The 8,299-nt window shown below is 39.1% G+C and overlaps 1 protein-coding gene across 2 annotated transcripts in view; it reads left to right on the plus strand.

Moving 5' to 3' along the window:
* Positions 1-8,299, plus strand: part of NR3C1 (nuclear receptor subfamily 3 group C member 1) — a 136,718-nt gene that overhangs the window by 98,721 nt on the left and 29,698 nt on the right. The gene's annotated exons all lie outside the window — the stretch shown is intronic.

An 8,299-nucleotide genomic window follows, 5' to 3' on the forward strand; every position in this document is an offset into this window, starting at 1 on the left:
TGCATGCCATGTCAACCAGCACCATGTCAACCCCTGCAACTTCATTGGTGTCAGAGGTCACGTGACATCACTTCCTGATATGATACCACTTCCTGTGATGTCTTTGAATATGGCTCGCTGGCCCACTGGGTGATAAAAAGTTTGTGATCTGGCCCCACATTCAAAAACGTTGGACCCCCCTGTGCTACATGAATGCAAAATACAATTAAATATATTGTGTATTAACATGTTACCTATGCATAAGTTATAGCATAGCAAGAAACTTTTATTACTGTTTTCTTGTGATTAGGATAAAACTTGCAGGGTTTTTTTCAAACTCTTTCTTTCAACTTAGATCTAAATTACCATATTTACTCGACCCTAAGAGGAAGAGTTTTCCCCTTATGGGAAAGCATCTTAGATTTGAATACAGAGTGGAGTGGGGTGCAGGTGGCTACTGCGGCTCTGACTGGCGGGGTTAGGGCCAGAGTCAGATCCACAGCAGCTGCCTCCCCTTACCTCCACTTGCTCGCTGCAGCTTCTCCCCCTCTGCCCCTTTCCCTCCACTTACTGTTAAGCGCAGCTTGGCTCTGACTTGGGCTGGGTTCCTTCCCGGGCATAGAGCACATGGTAACTCTGTTCCTGCCCCCGCTGATCAGCAGTGCTGACACTGTTGCATTGCCTGCCCAGCCAGTCAGCAGCACCAACACTGCTGTATGGCCTGGCAGGGGCTGAGCTTCCACAGGAGGGAACTAGAGTCCGGCAGCATCTGACAGTAAGTGATAGGAGGCAGAGAATGGGGAGTTGGAGGCAGGAAAGGGGAAAAGACTGGGGAGTGCATGGGGGAGATAGAGTCTATGTGAAGCTGGGGTGGGGGTACAAGTGGCAGGGGCGGCAGGAAGGCTGCAGGGAAGAAGTAGGGGACACAGAGGGCAAGGGGGACACCTGATTTTCACCCCCCCGTCCAGCCACCTTACCCTCCCAGTCACTGATTTCCCTCCTGAAGCAGCGGGGAAGATGAATTTAATTAGATTGTATACCTGGAAAAGTATAACAAATTTATAAACTTTCTATATATAGAATCTAATTATTGGGGAGAATAAGTTTAAATTAAGGGTCATCTTAGATTGAGTAAGTATGGTACCAGAGTAGTTAAAAATGGGTAACACTAATTTTTTGTGCTTGAGCAAAGTTGCTGCCTTGAATGTTGGAGAGAAATGTTGTGAAGCAAATGTTTTATATTTCTTATTATTTTAATCTTATTTTTCCCCTTGGAATTAAGCAGTGGTATTGTAAGGTAACAGATTCAAAATTAGAGCGCAAGATGCGCAAAAGATTTGCAAGACCCATAAACATGTTGTTGCTACTTTAGTATGACTGTAGTTAAAAGTACAGGGTATTTTTTGTACATTCTTGAATTTGAAAAATGTACTTTTATGCCATAGGCATTTAGCAGCAATGCTTCATTTTTGCTGCTCAAAGGGAGAAACAGAAGAGGGAAAAATAGGTTAATGGAAGCTAACTGTCCCATAAAACTAAAAGTTTTTCTTAAACGCTTGCAGAAGACTTTTGAAATTAAATGTGCTGTGGATTCAGCAAAGAGATTAAGCAAAATAATCAGCTTTTCTTTACTTTAAATAAAGGTTTACCAGTAAACAATATTTAAATATAATATTTATTTGTGTATTAACTTTGTTCAAGTTTTCTTTTTTTCCTCAGTTTGGAAAAAATGGAATTACAAACAAGCAAAATTCTTCTCTGCTTGGACTTGCAGCCAGATGAATAAAAGAAATTAAAAGAAAGTTGCAGAATGTTTTGCATTCAAGAATTTTTCTAGTATGGCAGTACATAATCTAGTTTTGATTTTGCTGGGTTTTAAAATAAACTTTCCATTTTAGTTTTAAATTGCGCTTATTAGCAGGAAGTGAAATTCAGTGTGACCAAAGACAGACAAAGAAAACTGGCATTGCATATCCAGAAATTAAAGAAATCATTTGTGTGAAGATACTGGTTAATTCAGAGTGGGATTTTTTTTTCATTTAATACGTGACAGATTTGCCGTGGAAACCTAGGAAATAATTACATGATGGGTTTCTGATTACTTTTGTTCTAGCACTTTCAGAGAATTATAAAATGCTAGTAGAAAGAAAAGAGCACCATGTTCTAGAACCTACTCTCCCACACAGAAAAGCATGATCTTGCCTTTCTTTCAGTGCCTAACCAGAACCAGCACCAGGAGTTCAGCTGGGTGTTGCTGAACTCAGGAAAGACTTGAAGTACTCTTTTAAAGAAAGGGGCACTTTAAAGAATGTGTTTCTTTTGTAATGCTCTTTAGCATGAGAGGCACTTATGACTTAATTTAAGTCATTTTCCACCTTTGGCATCCTTCTCGAATCCTTAGCAGTACTGGGTACCCAAATAACCATTGTGGAAAAACAATAATAAATTGAAATTGGTCATTTTCATCATCAGTCTGATCTGTGCAAAATAGGCCATAGAATTTCACCCAGTAATTCTGAAATTAGTTTTGTAGTTATTGTCAAGTTAAGGCGTATCTTTTAGACAAAACTTCCAAATGTCTTATTATGCTGTCTCAAATGGCAATGGCAATTTTTTGTGGCTACATTTGTGTACCAACAGCTAGATCTCTGAACTTTAGTTTTCTGCGTGTGGCAAACAAAGACATTTTTCTTCCAAATAAGAGGTCATTCCAAATCAGAGAGAGGGTATATTTATTTGTGTATCAATACAAAGAGGAAATGACAGCTCCAAGATTTTAGACCTAACCAGTTATTTCAGGTGGCTCAATTTCCCAGAGTCCAATCTGACCCATCTTCCATTAGCCTGATTTTCAGGGCATGCTTAAATTTTTTAAAACATTGACCCTTTTAAAAGGTATCTGCAGCCAGCATGCAGAAACTGAGGAACCTAGTCACCCTGGAAAAGATTTCTTAAGTCAAATTTCCATGCACATGGCAACTTACAAATAAAATTTCAATGCAGGAGTGTTCTGGTATAAAAAAATTAGGTTACTTTTTGCAATTGGCAGCATGACGTTTTCTGATACACAATGTTTTGGTCAGTTTTACTGTTTATTCTATTCAGGTTAGTTTCCCCTGCTTATTGGGATCATCTAAATACCAACAGGAAAGAAAATATTTCTTTTAAAGAGACAAATTACTTTAAAACCCCCCAATTTGAAAGCAGAGCTTCAGAGGCAGAAGTATTTTTTATTCATTTTCTAAAGCAAACAGATTTGAAACTGACAGTATCCTTTGAATGGCTCTAGCCTATAAAATTTAATGCCAGTTTTTCAAGATATAATTTGATAGTACAGAATCTCTCCAAATATAAGTAGGTGCAAATTCGAATCTATCATTTTAAAAAGAAAAACTGCTAGATCATTTCTGTCTTCAAATTTACTTCCTTGAGATGCTGGTTCCTGCCCCCCTCTTTCACCTCCCATCATTTTCCATTTATTTTTACAACTTACTTTACTAGTACTTTTTAAAAACATATTTTCTGGGATCTTTATAGCATGGTTGTAACATGCAGAAAAGTAAAGTTCAGAGTTCCAGCTTTTGGTGCACAGATGTAGCCACAAAATTTTGCCATTACCATTTGAGACAGAACTATATTAGAAGCAGAAAAAACAATTAAAATGTATCCACCTATAAATGCAAGATATGGTATTCTATTAGATACTATATTTGTGGCTTTTTATTAAGTTTACTATTTAAAAAACTATTGTAATTATTTTTTTTTCCTCTAGAAGTTTCTGAGCAGGGGAATCAAGACTTGCAGTTTACTTTTAAGTCTACTATGTTATGTTTCTCAGAAGAAATTCTTCATGTTAACATCTGTGTTAGCCTGGAAAAACCTTCCATGCTAACAAAGTATTTACATTTTGATTAGTCTGCCACAACTAGTTGATCAGTTCACATTAAAATCCATAGCCACCTAGCTAAAATGTTAATGTAGTGGCAGCATTCATTCTAAAACAGACAAAAGATGTAAGAGAGGGCATGGGCAGATCTGGAATTTTGAAAAGGGGGGTACAGATAGTGGGCACAACTACATGTGCTATTAATGTACAGTAATAAATTCTGGAGCATAGATAGCATGCTGGAGTTTATTGCTCCCAGAGACTGTGTTTGAACATGTGCCAGGGACCATAGCACCCTGAGCTGGGTCAGAGCAGCCCTGCCTGGCAGGAGATCCAGGGAATTAGTCTGCCTGCCCGGGGCTGCTCCGTCCGAACTCACCATGCTGCGTAGGGGCTGTCTGGGGCACAAGGGTGCGCCATTGCAGGGCTAGCCAATGGGCAGCCCTCACACTGAAGCATCCTCATGCCCCAGCCAGCCCCATCAGCGTCTACACATGCATTGTTGTGGAGTAAAAAACTCTGCCACATGTATTTACAAGTACTAACCTGTGGTGGGGTTAATTAGTTTCCTGCAGATTAATAGCACTGCATGGGTAGATGCTGACATGTCTATTGTGGAGCTAATTAGGCAACTCGGCAGTAAGCATCTCATGCACACATGCCCAGTGTGGCACATCATCACATATAACAACCCTTTTTTTCTAGTTAAACAAACTACAAGCTTTACCAATATGCCATGGGTCTAACTCAGTATTATTCAGCTTAAGATCAAAGCAAAAAGAAATATACATTTATTGAATTGTGCACTAAATTTCTAGATTATATCTAAAATTTAAAAAAGACTGGGTCCATGAGTAAATGAATGTTGTGGTTTGAAGAAGTAAACAGGTCCCAAAGGTCTCCCAGTTCCTTCCACTCTTACAACTCCTCCAGCTTTATTTCTATTCCACAGTTCTTGGTTTGTAATTTTTTTTAGCTTTTGCTATTGTCACAACTGTTTGTCAGCTTTAATAGTCAATTAAGGCAGGAAAAATTACAGGATATAAAAGGGAACAATAGTGGTAGTGGTAGTATTATTTCGACTAGTAGAATTAGACTTAGACTAATAACATAAATTATAGTATTGGTGATTTGTTAAAGAATTCAGACTTTAGACTAAAAATTAATTTCAGACCATCATCACCTATTTAACAGTTGTATGGGCACTATAAGCTGCAGGAAAAACTGCCCATTCAGGAAGGCTGAATTTAGTAGTTTTGTTATTCCCAGGTGGGAAAACTGTACAATGTATCATAGGTTACAGGATATTACTATAGGTCTGATCCTAAGAAATGTTAAACACCCAAAACGTGCATTGATGAGCATTGTAGGAGCTCAGTACTTCATGAAATGAAATGCAAAGAAAGCTATGGTAAGGCATCCGCTGCAAGATAAGTTTTTAACCCAATTTGGCATTTCAACTGAAAATTTTCCATGTTGCTGTCTCCATGCAAACTAAAATTTTTTAAATGTATCTTTAAATTTAAGCCAAGACAATTAATTTGTTTCCAGCATCAAGTGTTAGAAAAGGTATGTTAATAGAGCCACCCTCTACCTGGCTCTGTCAATCAGCTGATTAGCAAAACTGGGCAGGCACACTAGATGCCTTGAGAGCTCGCTGCTGGGTGGGCTATCATGGAGCCAGCCGCCGTTCCTCCCTCCTTTCCCCTTGGATAGTTGTGGACAGGAATACCTGTGCACATGTTACATTTGTTCCTAGAAAGCCTCCCCATGACAAACAGGCTGTTGTCTTTGTCATAGATCTGTGATTTTGGGGCCAGATCAGCCATTGTTTGACACACAAAAAGCCTGAATGTGTGTCCCCAGGCTTTTTGTCAGTAAAACAGCAGATAAAGCACAACAAAAGAAATCTCTGTCTGAGCTCTGTTTTGCTGTCAGTGACACTGGTAGCACTCAGATGATATGGAGGAGGAAGCCATCTGAATTTAATGCAGAAGGAACAATAGCCAGGCCAGTGTGAGGAAAATGAGTACATTGGAAAAAATCAAACATGGGTGGATCTAAGATTTTGAAAGGTGATGTACGGATTGTGTGGTACATCATCAAATATAGCACAACACACATTTTTCGCCAGGTAAAAAGAAACTTGAAACTTTACTAATTTGCTAGGGCAGTATTAATCCATTTAAAATCAAAACAAATACAACAAATACAATATTGGAATGTACATTAATTTGCTCTATCATATATGATATATATATATATATGATATATATATTGATTTTAAATATATATCATATATGATAGAGCAAATTAATGTACATTCCAATATTGTATTTGTTGTATTTGTTTTGATTTTAAATGGATTAATATATATATACACAAGAAACTAAGCAAAAATAATCAAAAGATGTTGTTTCTTTAGTTCAGTTATCATTAGAATTAAATCTACCTCTTAGATTCATAAAACAAAATGTAGCCTTGAGCATGTTGTAATGCAGTGCTTTGGTGAAAGTTATTTCCACGCCCAAGTTAATGGGTTTAGCTGGCGGTTAAAAAAAAATTCTGCAGGGCTGTGAAATCTCATCAGCAATCCCTCACAGTTGAGGATGATTGTTTTCCATGAATGTCTTGTCTGTGGGTCTGAAGATGGCTTACAAGGCCGATCTGGGATGAACAGACTCTGTTGCAACTAAGGTGCATGTTTCCATGTGGGGCTCCAGATTCTTGATTTGATCTGCGACATGCGGTTTCTGCTGCTTCCGCATTTCCATCTCCCACTGTCATAAGGTTTCAAAGTACTGAGATCCTTGCAGCAGACTCTTCTTCCATTTGAGGCAGTCCTGGGTAATAGCTCCCCACAAGTTGATGTTAATATTGCATTTTTTCAAGTTGGCTTTGAGGTTGTCTTTGATGTGCTTCTCTGCCCTTTTCTGGAGTGTACACCTTGACTGAGGTGGGAGAATAAAACTTGCTTTGGGAATATGAATTCGGACATCCAGGTGACGTGACCTGTCCAGTGAAGTTAATGATGATCATTGCCTCAATGCTTGTGGTGTTTGCTTGCAAGAGGACGCTAACATTGGTACATCTATCAGACCACTAGATTCAAAGGATCTTCCACATACAGCGTCCATGTCTCAGCTCTGTACAATTGGTGTAGATCACAACTGATTGATAAACAGTGAGCTTGGTTTTGGTTCTAATTTCGCGATCTTTGAACACCCATTTTCCAGGAGTCTGAAGGCTGCACTTGCACTTTTAAGGCAATGTTGGATTTCTTTGTCAGTGTCAACCTTCTGCAAGAGATGGCAAGGTTATTTGAGTAGATGTGATATCTTTTATCAGTGGCAACGTGTAGGGGGTATATGTGCACCCCCTGATAGCCAGTGTTCCTGGGCAGGGGGGTAGGCAAGAGCACTGGTGCCCTCCCTGAGAGCACCAGCCAAAGAGCGGTGTGCCAGGAGAAGTGATCCCCGCAGTCTTGTCTTCCCCCCCCCCCCCCCCCCCCCGGCATCTGATCATGCTCACCCAGAAGTGCCAACAGTGTGCCCAATGGGTCAGTGGGATTGGCCACAGGGGAACCCCCTGCCCCAGTCAGCAGGATTTGGGGAGGGGGGGGGGCACCAGTTGCCCATGGAGGGAGTGATTACCCTGTGAGAAATGTGCCCCCACAGGTAGTTGGGTATTCTTGTCTTTGATAGATTTTAAAGTTTGGGTGAGGCAGGAATCAGAAGGGGGTGCAACTGCACCCCACTGAAACGGCCACTGAAGTCAAATGACAATGGGACAATCCTTAATCCTGGAATTTCCTATCGTTGGTATGTTTGGTTTTGCTACCTAAATAATGCCCTTTTAACATAGAGGGGGGATGCATGCACACGCACATGTGTGAAATGCTTTCAGATTAGAACAGGATAAATGGCTTGAAAATTGTCAGTGGAGGCCATTTCTGAAATTTTTCAACTTTAAAAGGAATTAATATTTTTGATAGTATCAAGTACTAATTTTGCAAAATAATTTAAGTTCTATTTTTCCTGCCTGGTTTTATATTAAAAGATGCATATAACTATTATGTGTATATATAAGTACTATTTCTTATTCATCCTGTTACTGTACAAAAAATATCTTTCTGAGGTGGAAGTGTCAATTATTGAAGCGCAGCTGAAAATTTGCTTTTTTTTAATTTTGGGAAAGGTTGAAGAAAATATGCTAAATCATTCCTCAGAGATTAAAGAGTTTGAAAAAATGTATTTTTTCTCACTGATAAAATGTTATTGTGACATTTTTCTCCAAAAATTAAGTGGCTTTAAAAAGTTGGCATATAAATGCTGTTTATTGAGGAGCATGTCTATGACAGGTTTGGAAAAAATTTAGTTGGATCAACAGGTAAGTAAGGGAGAGCAAATCAGTGCTCAGGACTGTGCTCTTTCC

This window comes from Alligator sinensis, unplaced genomic scaffold (genome assembly GCF_000455745.1).
Source record: "Alligator sinensis unplaced genomic scaffold, ASM45574v1 scaffold135_2, whole genome shotgun sequence".
NCBI classification, from domain to species: Eukaryota; Metazoa; Chordata; order Crocodylia; family Alligatoridae; genus Alligator; species Alligator sinensis.